This window comes from Nannospalax galili, unplaced genomic scaffold, assembly GCF_000622305.1.
Source record: "Nannospalax galili isolate Female #2095 unplaced genomic scaffold, S.galili_v1.0 scaffold575, whole genome shotgun sequence".
Lineage (NCBI taxonomy): Eukaryota > Metazoa > Chordata > Mammalia > Rodentia > Spalacidae > Nannospalax > Nannospalax galili.
In genome coordinates this window covers 1,236,342-1,249,420 of record NW_008335442.1, presented here as the reverse complement: position 1 = coordinate 1,249,420, position 13,079 = coordinate 1,236,342, and the positions used below count along the sequence as shown (strand labels likewise).

The window sequence follows — 13,079 nt, the reverse complement described above, 5'->3', positions numbered from 1 at the left end:
TTTGGTGTCTATTGTAATGTTTCTCTTTTCATCCCTGATTTTATTGACTTGGGTTTGCTCTTTTTTTCTTTTGGTTAGCTGAGTTAAAGGTCTGTGTATCTTATCTTTTCAAAGAACCAACTCTTAGAGTCATTAAGTCTTTGTGTTGTTTTGTTTATATTTCACTGATTTATGCTCTTTTTTTAAAAATTTCTTCTTGTCTGTTCATTTGGGTTTGTTTTTTTCTTGTTTTTCCTGATTCTTGAGCTGAATAATTAGGTCATTTATTTGCACTCTTTCTGATTTTCTGGATATAGGTGCTTAGAGCTATAAACTTCCCTCTTAGGACTGCTTTTAATGTGCCCCAGAAGTTTTGTTGTGTTATATTTTTATTTTAACTTAGTTTCAGGAATATTTTTATTTATTTCTTGATTTCTTTTTTTGACCCACTCATCATTCCATAGTATGTTGTTTAAACTTCATGAGTTCATGTATTTACATGAATTGTGTCTTTTGCTGTTGATTTTAAGCTTTATTTCACTGTGGTCTGATAGAATAGATGGATTTTTTTTTTAGAGAAACTTTTTCATGGACTGCAAAGCAGAATGTGAGTTCTTTGGTGTTTGGGTGGAATATTTTGTAGATGTCTATTAGGTCTATTTGATGTATGATGTCATTTAATTCAGATGTCTCCCTGTTTATTCTTTGTCCAGATGACCTGCCTATTGGAGACAGTGGGTTACTGAAGTCACCTACTACTACTGGGTTCAGATCCTGTGTTGTGAAGTCCAGTAGTACTATTTTTATAAAACTGAGTGCACCGGAGTTTGGTGCATAAATGTTCATGATTGTAATGTCTTCTTGGTCAATTGTTCTCATGATCAGAATGAAGTGACACTTTTTATCTCTTCTGATTAATTTTAATTCGAAGTCTATTTTGTCTGATATTAGGATAACAATACCTACTTTTTTCCAAATATATTTTTATTGAATTTTTGTGCATTTCATACACTATATCATAGTCATATTTAGGCCCCCTCCCCTATCCACACCTGCCCATAGACCCCTCTCCAGTGTATGTCATGTATTCTGTCATATATGTTAAGGTCTATTGAGTCAAGTTTGTGTCCCAAGATGTCCTTTGGTGTGAGTTCATCCACTGGAGCCTGATCAACCTATCACTCCCTTAAAGAAGACCAACTCTTCCTCACCCAGGAGTGATCAGCTGCCAACAGTTCCTCAATTAAGGTTGGGTCTTCTTATCATCTCCTGAGTTCTATGCTGGGTTTTTGTCTGGTTTGAGTTTTGGTCTTATGCATGCTGTTACTATTGCTGTAAGTTCACATGAACAAGTTTCTAGCCTCCTGGAAGACTGTTTCCTGGTGGTCATCTACAATCCCTAGCTCTTAAAATCTTTCCACCTGCTCCTTCCACAATAGTCGCTGATCCCTGGGTGGCAGAGGTTTCATATAGGAATCCTATACAGAGACACACACTCTTAAGTCTCTTATCCTCTACATTTTGGACTGTTGTGGCTTTCTGTGTTCATCACCCTCTGTTGCATGAGGAAGCTGCACTGGTGAGAGTTGAGAGATGCATTAGTATTCTCTCCACCTCCTATTCTGCTATGTTCTGTGATCCTTAGGAGCAAGACCTACTTCTTTCTTGGTGCCATTTGCTTGGAATATTTTTTCCAATCTTTCACTCTAAGTTGGTGCTTCTCCTTGAAGGTAAAATGAGTTTCTTGTAAACAACAAAAATATGGATTTTGTTTCTTAATTCCACTAGCACATGTCTTTTGATTGAAGAATTGAGGCCATTGATGTTTAAAGTTATTGAAAGATATGTATTAGTTATTGTCATTTTATTTTCTGTTTGTGTTCTTAGTGTTATTTTCTTTTTATACAATTATGGCTTCATTTATTTTTTTTCAATAAGTTCTTGGACATGGTTATTCCTTTCTTCAGTCCTTTGTATTGCTTTGAATATTCTCTGTAGTGCTGGTTTGATGGACATGAATTCATTACACCTATTTATATCACTGAAAAAATTTCTTTCTCCTTCCACTATGATAGACAGTTTTGCCAGACTGGCATCTGTGATCCTTTAGAAGGAATACATTTATCTAGGCTCTTCTTACTTTTAAAGTTTACATTGAAAAGTCAGCTGTTATTATGGTGGGTTTTTCTTTAAATGTAACTGGTTTTTCTTGTGTAACTTTCAATATCTTCTCTTTGGTCCATATATTTAGTGATTTTACTATAATATACAAAGGGGAGTTTATTTTCTAGTCTTGTCTTGTTGATGTTATGTGTGCTTCTTGTATGCATATAAGTATGTCTTTCCTTAATTTAAGAAAATTTTCTTCTATAATCCTTTTAATAAGAGCTGGTCAATGCCATTGACTGGGTTTCTTCCCCTTCCTCTACGTCAATAATTCATTTTGTCTTTTCATGGTGTCCTACAGCTCCTGAGTATTCCATTCCTATGTTTTAAAATATTTTCATATGCTTTGCTTGAGTGGTCCAGTTCTCTAACTTTATCATCATGACTTGATTTTCTGTTTTCCATTTTATTCATTCTGCTGGTAAGACTTTCTCCTGTCTTTTCTAATTGGCTTATTTAGTTTTTCAATTCCATCTTCATCTCAGCTTGGGTTTTCTTCAATATTTCTATTCTTTTGTGAATTCACTTATCAAATCCTGAATTTCAGTCTCTGTAATTTCATTCAGCAGTATATTTTTATTTTCTTCAGCTTCAGTCAGGAGTTTATTACTATCCTCTTTGAGTTCTGTGAGTTGTTTGTGTGTTCTTTAAAGTTCTTGAATTATTTGACCATATTTATGATTATTATTTTAAGTTCTGTGTCCTGGGGTTCCTCTGGGTAGTTTTCATTGTATAACACTTTTCTAGAACTGATGGCATTTGATGGGAACATATTATCTTGGTTTTTTCATATTATTTGTGCTTTTGCTTTGTGACTTGGGCATATGGACTTTTTTTTTTTTGGTTGTGTGTCAGATATGAAATTCTAGCCTGCCTTTGTTGAATATAAGTTTGGTTCTGCTTTTATTGCTGTCATAGCTTGGTTGATTTCTGATCAGATATGAATAGATAATCTGTGCTTCAGGTTCCCACTTTTTAATTTATTTTTTATTGGTTGAATGTAGTGATTCCAGACTGGTCCTGTGTGCCAAGTGGGCAATCACTACTAGAACTGAGTGTTGAGATTTTGAAGGAGTGGGCAGGTCCAACTAGCTCACTGGGGTTGCCAGGGCCTAGGAACAGAGGCTTTCTGTTCCAGTTCAAGAGAGGGAAAATGGTGAAGGATTAGTTCATCAGAATAATCCAGAGTTGGGGAACAGTTAATTTCCTTTTTAGTCCAGAGAGGAAAGATGGGGAAGGAGTGGGTGGCTTCCAACCAGCTCACCAGGGTGCACAAGCAACTGTCCCTTTTCTACTCCCAGAGAAGGAAAATCTCCAAGTTGCTTTTGGTCATGGTGTTTACTACAACAGCAGAAAGCAAATGAGAGCAATGAGTAAGAACAGGCAAACAATCACATTCACGATAGCCTTCTCCCCCAAATAAAATACCTAGGAATTAATCTAACCAAAGAAGTGAAAAACCACTGTAATGAAAATTATAAAATACAAACAATATTTAAGAAGACATTAGGTAGAAAGACATCTCATATTCATGGATTGGCAATTGATATGAAAATAGCCTTATTAATGAAACACATCTATAGATTCAAGGCAAGCCTTATCGTTCTTCACAGAAATGTTTTAAAAATTCCTAAAATTCATATGAAAGCATAAAATACCCCAAATATCCCTGATCAAAAGGAGTAACACCAGAAGTATCATAACACTTATTTTCAAATTATACCACAGAGTCATAGTAACAAAATGAGCATGGTACTAGCACAAAAATATACATGTAAACCAACAGAATCGAATATGAGATCTGGAAATTAGCCTATGCAGTTATAGCTATCGAATTCCCACAGACCAAAAAATATGTAGTAGAGAAAAGATGGCATCTTAGAGAAATTGTACTGGAAACCCTAAATATCCAAATGTAGCAGAATGAAACTATACCCCATCTCTCACAGAAATCAACTGAAAATGAATCAAAGACTTACTGTAAGATTTGAAATCTTGAAACTACTTGGAAAACACTTCAAGATATAGACATAGGCAATGGTTTTCTGTATAGGACTCCAAAATCTCAAGAAACAATCCTAAGAATCAACAATGAAAATTGCATATTATTAAAAAGCTTTTGCACAGAAAAGAAAGCAATTGTTGGAGTAAAGAAATAGCCGACAGAATGATAGAGTAATATTTGTATCTAACAGGGGATTAATGCCCACAATACATAAAGAACTAAAAAAAATTGAATACTGAAAAACTGCCACAAATAATTCAATCAATTAATGGGTGAATGAATTGAAGAGACATATTTCAAAAGAATGGACAAAAATATATGAAAATTATACAAAATTCTTAGCCATCAGAGAAATGCAAATCAAAACTACACCAAGATGAAGGAATGGTAGCCTCATAATAAGGCAGTTTTACATCAGGATTTGGAAGGGTGGAGACAGAAAAGCTGATGGTGTGTGGAAAGATACATGAAGCAGAGTACTGAAGACATCATTGACACATCAATTTGTATAAGATGAGGTTTTGAAAGGCTACTACCCTATGGTGGAGAATACTTCAAGTGAGATAGTCTTGGCAAAGAGGAGTTTCATTTATGCCTGGTGGGCACAGCGGGGAAGGATGTGTAGAGTATTATGTCCATTCATCATTATGGTTCATGGGTTTATGCTTGTGTATTCTCTCACCTCTCTACATTCTTCCAAACCATTATGAGTATACAAAAAGCTGCATGAAGGCCATGGAAAGCCCAGCTTATACTGGTGCTAATGAAGAACAAGGCAGATCTCTTTCCAGATAGAAGGGTCTAGGTAACTGAAGGGAAGAGCCTAGCAGAATTCCAAACTGTGGCATTTATGGAGTTATCTGCTCAAGAGAACCCGTTGACTCACCGCACCTTCACCAACATAATTCAGGAGATGACTTAGGTTGAGAGTTCCTATGGGCAAGAGCATTGCTGCTTTCTCATATGAGACCTCAGCACAGTATTTCAAAGAATTTGTTTGTTTGTTATTTGTTGTGTCATTTTGTATTTGTGGAAGTATATCTTCCAGGTAAAATTCAAGAAGTTTGATTCCTTTGCTAAAGGTAAATGCAGATAGCTTTGGACAGTATGGCCTTTTAAACATATATGGTATTAAAACCACTCTACCAATGCATGAGCACGACTATGTCTTTCACAGCCTTGAAATATAGAATGTATTGTCCAGCATTTGGATTTTTGCAAATACAGTAAGTGAAAATGGAGCCTTGGGGTACTTTTAATTTGCATTGTCTTATGAGTAAGTTTGAGACTTCCTCAATATATTTAAGGACAAGTTGCCTATCTTATAAGATTTTTCAAAACATTTTTGGATTTATTTATTTTTATTTTATGGGTATGAGTGTTTTTCTTACATAAATATAAGTACGTCTATGCACGCAATGCCTGCAGAGGCCAGAAGAGGGAGTTGGATCCCCTAGAACTGCAGTTATGGACACTTGCTAGCCTCCATGTGGGTGCTGGGATTTGAATCCAAGTCCTCTGTAAGAGCAGTCAGTGCTCTTAACCGCTGAGCTATCTCTCCAGCCCCTTATTTGTGCTATTCTTAAGTTTCATACAAGTGGAAGCATGCAAAATGTTATTTTTTGTGTGTGTGTTTAACTTCTTTCGCTAGGTATAATCTCTTAATTTCATCTATGATGTATGCCTACCAAATTAATCTTTTCCTACACATTCTGTCTTCTATAAATTTTACTATAATGACTTTTCATCTAAATTCATTTCAAAATACTTTGTAATTTTCTCTTTGTTTTTTTTTGTTCACACATGGGTTATTTATAAATATCTTCTCTAAGAGAGATAAATAATGCAGAAAAGAATGTAATAATAAATAATATTAAAAATGAAAATGTAATAAATAATATAGAAAAACAGAGGAGGGAGGGGAGAGAGATGGCTCAGTGGTTAAGAGAATTGACTGCTCTTGCAGAGGACCCAGGTTGAGTCCCAGCACCTTCATGGTGGCTACGAACTGTCCTTAACTCCAGTTCCAGGGGAATCTGACATCCTCTTCTAACCTCTGCAGCATTGCATGATATGGGTGCACTCACGTATATGCAGGCAATACACTCAAACACATAAAATAAAAATAATAAAATATTACAAAATGGGGGAATTGTATTATTTCAAAAACCTACTGAAAATTATACACACACTATCTCTATATGAGTCCATGCATATAACTGAAGGCACTACATAACAAGAAATAGTACCGGACAGGAGAAACCTCCCTTTCAGTTGTTGGCCAGCATAGTCCAAGAGACTCCCAAAATTACAAAGGCTATTGCCACAGTCCTTGATTGCTTACCACCACTTGAAGGTAAGACCCTATAGGTGAAGACAGGACATACTTTGGACACAGGATTTGGAGCAATGGAGCTTGAACTGACCTGGAAACCACCTCTCCTGAAGGCTAGCTGTCATGGTTTTGGAGAGCACTATGAAATCTGGTAAGGGAGAACATCAACCAAGGGTCCAACCTTAGCTTCAAGGCCTAATAACCACATCAATGACCAGCACAATTAACTCTATTGGGGTAGTAGTAGCACTTTTATCTTGGGGGTAATCAGGAGCTACCTAATTGGACTTAAAGCCCACTTAATGGGAGGAAACTCATGTGCAGTACTGTAAACACAGCCAAATACACATGGCTGGAGAGGTCATAAATCTTAGAGAAAATCCTAAGGTTGTCTGTCACATCTCTAGACAAATGTAATTTCTTATTATGTGCAAAATATAGATCCTTATATTTACAGACAAATATTCCAGTCACAACTTGTCAAAGAAGCTTCATCTGCAATAGATAGAGATTATTACAGAGTTCTACAACTGGTCATACCCAGAAATTGTCTGTGATTTGCCCAAGCCAAAGTAACACATCTACAACGCAACCACTACACGTAAGGCTCATGGAATATAGTGGAACAAGGGTTAGTGATAACACTAATGCATCTCTCAATGCTCATCAAAGAAGCTCCCTCATGCAACAGAGGGCCATGAACACAAAAGGACACAAATGGCCAAAGAATAGAGAATAAGAGTCTGCAGAGCGTGGGTCCTTGGGCAGGACTCTTATATTAAACTCTGCCCACCAAGGGCTCAGGTTCTATTGTGAAAGAGGGGGCAGAAAGATTGTAAAAGCCAGGGAGGAGGTGCATGACCATATGGACGTAGAGTCCTACAGGCTCCTGGGACCTTGCTCATATGATCCTATAGCAATGGTGTCAGCATGCACAAGATCCATGCAAACTCAAGCAGACAAAAACCTAGCACAGAACTGTGGAAATGAACAGCAAGCCTCAATCTTAGACAAAGAACTATTGGCAGCTGATTACTGCTGGGTGAGGAAGGGCTATCCTCTTAAAGGGAGGGACTCTAGATTGTTTGACTAGACCTCAGTGGATGAACTTGTACTGAGGGACATCTGGGGACAATAACTGGACTCAATAGGCCTTAACACAAATGATGGAATGCATAAATTCCAGTGGTTGAGATCTATGGAGGGTGCCAATGGGGAAGGGGGTGTAAAGATGATTAAGATGTTCTGTATGAAACACATAAAAATTCAATAAAAAATTTACAAAAAGTCCTCTCTAGCTTCCAATTTTTAATGTATTTGTATTTTAATTTTTTTAGAATCCCATACATGAGCAGTGTATTTGCATTATTTCCACCCCTCTCAGTTCTTGCACTGAGTAAATTTAGTGATACTTGTGTGTACCTGTGTTTATGGTGACCCCGATTCTCCCTTCCTCAGCATTCATTAATTACCTGTAGTTCTTTATCTTGAGGTGGGACCCTGTGAAATTTCCCCATCTACCTTGGCCTGTTAGCTGGTTTTATCTTTCTGTAGATTGGACTACCATGCTATGAAGATTCCATGGGTGCAGCTTCCCTATCATTTCTAGAATGCATTAACTAGCAGCAGATGTCTTGCCTCTCTGACTCTTACAGTAGTTCTGCCTCTACTTCCATGATGTTCTATGAGCCTTAGATGTAGAGGTTGCATTGTAGACGTATTGCTTAGGGCTGGGCACCTCACATTCATTTACTCTCTGCATTTGACCAGTTGTGGAACTTTGTAATAATAGTCTCCACCTTTTGCAAAAAGATAGCTTACAAATTTTTAACATGTGTCTTTGGTTTTTTTTTTTTTTTTTTTTTGGTCATTTGAGACAGGATCTCCCTGTAGCCCCAATGGCCTGGAACTCACTACGTAGACCAGGCTGGCCCCGAACTAACAGAGATCTGCCTCTGCTTCCCAAGTGCTGGGACAAAAGGCATGTGCCACCACACCTGGCTTAACATATTTCTTATATTGGTTTTCATTTTAATTCTGTTGTAGTCAGAGAATGTATTTTTCTTTTTTCATTCTTTTCTGGGGGGAGTCTTTTTGAGACAGTCTCCCTGTACCCAATCTGGCCTAGAATTTGCTGTGTAGGCTGAGCTGGCCTTGACCTCACAGAGATCTGCCTGCCTTTGTTTCTGGAGTGTTGGATAAAAGGCTAACCTTATGCCTGATAACTTTTATTTAATGCTAGACAGTTAAAATTTTATCTGGTTTGATTCTGGGCACTTTTTAACTTAAAATTTTTTTTATTTGTTTCTATCTAGGTTTTTAAACTTAGAAGCAATACTATAATTATGAATCATTCATTAATAAAAATGGAATAATTCCAAAGCAAAAAAAAATTATGTGCACGTGTGTGTGCCCTTTTGCTCTGTTCCTCCCCAACCTCTGACTTTTACAATCTTTCCATCCCCTCATTCAAAATGGTCCCTGAGATTTGGGTGTGGGGGCCAAGTAAGATGTCATATTTGTGACTAAGCACTCTATTCACACTTATTCTCTGCATTTCGATCAGTTGTGAGTTTCTACACTTACCACTGTCCAGTGCACAAAGAAACGTGTCTGATGAGGTCTGAGATCTGCACTAATCTATGGGTATGCATTTAGAGGACAGTTTGGCACTATGTCCACTTATCGGAATAATAGTAGTAGGTTCACCCCTTGGGCCCATGAGCTCCCCACCATGAAATCTTGCCAGATTTATAGTGCTAGGCTTGAATTTCCTCCTGTGGAGAGGGTCTTAAGTCCAATCAGAAATCAATTAGTCTGGATGCTGTTTTATTTCTATAAATATTCTTAAGCTAGCTCTAAGATGGAGTTGAATTACCTGGAGACTGAAATGGCAACACTGACTCCATTTTATTATAGCTGACTTTTACTTTACACTATGTTTCTGCACCCCTGCTCTAACTGTAGTCAGCTAGGCAGAACAGCCATGAAACACCTGCATTTCAGGGAGTACATTGTTTCTACAATACTGGAAAACTTGCAAGTAGCCAGACAGACACCATCTCATTCAGCTATACCTGCATCTCTATGGAACCGATTGTTTCCAAAATTCTGAGAAACACGTTTTTCCTAACCAAAACTTAGAAACCTTCTGTTAACATAAAATCTCTTTGTTAGCTGACCTGCTCCTGGTCTGGTATAATTATGATGATCTGATGTAATTATGGTTATTGACTTTGCCCCTGGCATGACATAATTGTGGTTCTAAGCTTCATAAACCCTACCCTGCTTCTCCTCTAAGTCAAGAATTCTTTGGGGCATTAGCCCCCTCTCAACTGCTGGCTATTAATAAAGGACTCTAAATTAGACCATCACTATGTGGCATCCCTCTGAGCCTCGTGTTCCATATTCCATTTTCTGGAGGCTCCAGCAAGATCATCCTGCAAGGGACCCAACCTTGCTCTGGATCTCCCTGACTTGATGAATTGCTACGGGGTAGGTACTGAGACGTTCCATGACTCTCACATCAGTGCCAGAAAGTCCAGGAATGACTGCTGCATGACCCCAACACCAAAACTGATCTCGAGTCCTTCTGGTTCTCCTTGGAGGTAAGTTCTGATATCTGTAGTCTGGAGCTCTATTCCGGTCTGGTCTGGTCTGGTCTGGTATTTAATAATAGGAGAGCAATCCTGATGAGGGCCCTCCCTAGACCTTTCTTTGTAGCCAAGACATTGACTGAAAAAGGTCTGGTAAGCTCTTGGCACACCATTGGAATGTTGTTACTCTGGTCTTTGCTCATGTCTATCTTGTGTACATGAATGATTGTATGACTGAGTGAATGATTGGGCAGTCCAGTATACCAATTCACATTGGTTGCATACTGGACTGCAGGCACCACAACAGGAGCCATGGATCTCATGGAGGCTATGGAGTCAGAGTGGGTCCTAACCAGTTATAATGACTTATTATGGCTAAGTGGTAGTAGTTCAGAATCTGTCTCTTGCCAAGAAGCACTTAAATCTGGAGTGACTCAGGGTAAACTGGCAGGTGAAGCAAATTCTGTTCTAGACAGTGCCTGTCCAGGGACTCCTGTGTTTAGTCTTGTCTGTCGTGGAATAAGAGTATGCCTTGTATGCCTCAGTTGTCCATCTGTCCTCCTTCAAAGTCCTGCCCCTTCTTTACAGCAGCATTCTCTTCTCTTGTCCTCTCTTCCTGTCACATACGTTGACAGGAATCCTCCTGAGCAGGCCCCTCCCACACCTATGGCACTCCTTCTCCCTCTCACCTAAGCCTATTAGGAAAGTCCACCCTGCCCCCACTGGGCTTTCTGAGTCCCAGGGCTGTGGTCTGTGTGGCCCTGTCCCTATCCCTTCACCTGAGTGCACCTTCACCTGATTGTAGTTCTGACATGGGGACAGCCATACTAAACTAACTTCCCGCCAATGTATGTTAAAATTGATTGGCCTTATTTTAATGTAGGCTGGCCCTCAACTGAGTGATTGGACCCTTCTATCACTTGAGCTATCTGGCTTGAGGTCACAGGGACTCCCAATCACCCAGAAAACCCTCTCTCCCACAAAATTCCCTGTATAGGATTTTTTTGTCTTGTTAGATTTGAGTTGATGGCATCTTGCTTTTTGAGTTCCTTCCCTGTCTCCCCAAGAAAGGGGTGGTGGTGGAATGCATCTTGCACTCAAGACATAGCCCACTGGAGCCTGTCATCTGCCCCTACCGTGCTGGTGAGATGAAAGAAAAAAAATAAAATCATTTTCATTGGGCTGGACTGCCTCTGTCTGGGACTCATTTCTCTTCTCTCTGAAAGTAGTGTTCCTGGATGATACGACAGGTATGAACTCCCTATGATCATCTTTCTTGTACCCCTTCTCTCCACCCTTCTGAGGGCATGGGATGGCATTTATCTCTAGGAAATGTTCGCTAAGAAAATGTTATCTCTAAGAAAATGTTGTTCTCCTGTGGGCGCGCGGGGATCTCAGAGCACCAGCTGCTGGGCGTTGCGCCGGTCTCTCTCGCGCCGCTGGGGTGTGGCGGGTTGCGCACACCGCGTTGCTGTTCGGGTCCCTGGCTCTCCGTGGCTACTGGATGCTGGCGACTCTGTGGGTCGTTGTGCTTCCAGGCGAGTTCCGTTCCAAGCTACCGGGCACTCCCTCTATGTACGCGATCCATTGGCCACCGGGTCACGAGGGGAGGTGCAAGAACGTCGAAAGCAAGATCTTTGCAAGTGAATGTTTATGAAGGGACAACCCCCTCTGGGGAGACTGAATCGTAGGCAGTAAGACACAGGATACAGCTCAGTCAGACTCAGTGGTACAGCTCCTTTATTCAGTGATTCAGCTCAGCTCCAGATCTTAGTGATTCAGCTCTGATTTATTAGGGGGAAACCAGGATATTTATAGTGTGGAGGCAGTAGCAAAAGCCTGAGTTGATAGGTGCTTTGTAGGATGCCCCATTTACATGTGGCGGTAGGCTTCTAACAGACTGTCAGACATTGCTTGAAAAACCTGGCAGTTTCATGCCGGAGGACATGTATCTGTGACGGGCACTTCAAAAGGTGAGTCAGGAAGAGAGCAGGAAGGCGCCCCACTGAGAAAGGGAGTCTCTGCATAAGAATGCCGAGCCAGCTTGTGGCTATCTGGACATGGAGAGACTGCTACCTTAGACAGCAGGGGTACCCAACATCTCCCCCTCTTTGATTTAAAAATGGAGAAGTGCCATCGAATCCAAAGTCTGATAATTGACTATGACCTGTTTTTGTAGTGATTTTAGCAATGGCAGTAATTGTCAGCAAAGAAATCTTATAAAACAGTAAGTATCAAAATAATATACAGTATTACCGGGGGGCCAACAAGGGGTTACTAAACCAACCTAATTGTTAGGTGGGTTGAAATTTTGAAAATGGATCATTACAAAGTTTTTTGAGAGTGTTAACATTGGTTTCAACAACATTTGATTAATTTACAAAGAAACAGCATTCTTTCCCAATACCACACATCTACCCCATGTTTAGCAGTTATTGAGTCCAATGTTCTTTTGTTGTGGAGCACAACCTTGGCGAGAGAGTTTATTTGTTGTTGGAGAGATTCCAGGCTGTCAGTCGCGGATGCCATTTGCTTGGTCCAGCTTGTCTCGGATATTTCCCGCCAGGTGTTGGGCTTGTAGCAGTTGTCACCGTAGCAACGCCTCCAGCACCCAGGAGAGTGCAAGTTCGATCCCTACCAGCAGGGGGAAGAAGATTTTCTCTGCTGGCAGCTATGTAGGAGGAAGGTGGTTCCTTCCTTCTCGAGTAGGTACACCTGGGCTGTAATCATTACTGGTACACAAAAGGTCGACAGAGATTAACACAGTTTTGGGCTTTTCCTTTGTACTATAGGAAAAGAGGAGGGGTGATGCATGCTGTACTGGAGAGAGTAGTTAGTGAGGCATTTGTAATGAGTAGGCTTACTCGCTGAAAATGCAAATTGAATAATTAGCCAGTTGTTTGAATAAAGGAATATCCATCAGATGAAAGTCAGTGAAATATTTTTCTGTTTCTGTGTAGAGAAGGGTGCTATTAACTGATACTGCTGTCAGTAGAAA

General features: G+C 39.7%; 1 pseudogene; it reads left to right on the top strand.

Moving 5' to 3' along the window:
• The first annotated feature begins 4,312 nt into the window (after nucleotides 1-4,312).
• LOC103731793 lies at nucleotides 4,313-5,117 on the top strand (annotated as a pseudogene).
• The last annotated feature ends 7,962 nt before the right edge of the window (nucleotides 5,118-13,079 follow it).